The following is a 1,832-nucleotide window of genomic DNA, read 5'->3' as shown; positions in this document are numbered from 1 at the left end:
TGTGTGTGTGTTTGTGTTTGTGGACAGAAGAAAGAATATTAGCCTACTCATGCAACCTGGTGTCTCAAATTTCATTTTAAGCACAGAGAATAAACACGTGGGTGGAAGAAAAGGGGCAAGGAGTGTGGAGAGTGTCAGCGCTCTATTGGAGCTACAGCTCTAAACTTTTCATGCCTACAACCCCAAATAGAGATTCTTGGGAATCCCTCTTTGATGATATTGCATCTCTCTTCCAGCTATATTTGTCAGCTGGTACAGATTGAGAGAGAATCACACACGTGACCTATACAGCATGCAACAGCAGAAACACTGAGACGCAGGGGCGGATCTAGAGAAACACCCATTATTATTCATAGGGTAAGACTTTAAGAGGTGGCAGAAATATATGCAAACTTAATCACAAACAGTCGCACATATTATTATGTGATATTATATTTTTATTCAAAACATTACATTGCACATCAGTAAAGCAGTGATTAGAAATATCTAAAGGTGGCATTAGAAATCAATAAATTAAAAACTCCAGGCATTTTTTAGGGATGGCCCCTCTAGATCTCACCCCCGCTGAAACATCACTGCAACTAATAACGTCCAACAAATTAAAATACTCCTGGATCTTTACCAGCCAACAAAACAATTAAACTTAAACATAGGTTACAAAGTAGGTGCGAAAAAATAATTGGCAGCAATTGCAAGCAAAAAAAAAACAAAAACACAAGGGCAATAAAATAATATTTAAAAGTAAAATGAAAATATTAAAATTGGCAAAAGCACATAATGCATAATCCAGGACCACATTTGAGAGTGTTATGTTGTTGAATATGACGGGTTAGAACTCAGATCAACATGCCAGGCAGACTAGTAAGACTGATTACTGTTATTTTGTCTTCTTGGAGATGGACACAGAAAAAAGGTTAAAGGGGTCAATAATTCCAGCTTCGGGCTGTCTGACATTAAAAATGTATGTGTTACAAATGTGGGGGGGGTGGGAGTTATTGGAAGAAAAAGGGCATGGGAGCTGCCTGAAAACAAACGCGATGTCTCTTGCCCTCTGCTGCCGTCAAAATATTTGTTTTTTAACTTATTTTTAAAAAAAAGCATTTATTGTTCTATCCCTGTTGAATTGGATTTAACAAGCTATAATAAACAAATATTATTATAAGTATATTTATACAAACAATGTAAATAAAGGTGCCTTCCTCACTCTTCCTCGCGCCACAGAACAAAGAAGCTCGAGCTCTGTGGTTTGAAATTTGACGCTCACTCCTGCTTTTGCATAAACACGGTTCTCGGCCGGTTGATTGGACCACTCGCCGGGATTTAATCTGCGTTTTCTTTTGATTTTGCTTCTGATGGACCAACACTTTCTGTGGTCGTACACACCACCACGCTCCTCTGTCACTCCCCCGCCCCTCCCGCCCTCGTCCATGCTTTCATGAAGCCTGCCGCCCGCCAGGCCGCCGCCGCTCAAACGGGGAGGGAAGGACAACGAGAGGGACGCTGGCAGCTGAGAAGTGGAGACGTCCATTGTTAAGGTCCGGGTGAAAATATTACGGCTCCGTCGAGCAAATTATTATGCATTATTTGTGTATATTTGAGCTCAAGTTGCTGACCGGGAGAGAGGGCAGGGAGAGAGAGAAGAGAGGAGGAGAGAGAGGGATGGGAGAGGGAAAGAGAGGAGAGAAGACGAGAGAGAGGAGAGAGAGAGGGAAAGAGAGAGAGGAAGACGAGGAGAGCAGAGAGAGAGAGAGAGGAGAGAGAGAGAGGAGCCGGGAACCGTTTTGTTTCTCCCAGGAGAGCGTTCAACGACGGAGTTCGCGGCTTTGGCAAGG

This window comes from Morone saxatilis, unplaced genomic scaffold, assembly GCF_004916995.1.
Source record: "Morone saxatilis isolate NCDOM2014 unplaced genomic scaffold, NCSU_SB_2.0 Contig17, whole genome shotgun sequence".
NCBI lineage: Eukaryota > Metazoa > Chordata > Actinopteri > Moronidae > Morone > Morone saxatilis.
The sequence above is the reverse complement of the archived record's forward strand: the minus strand, read 5'-3'. Positions refer to the sequence as shown.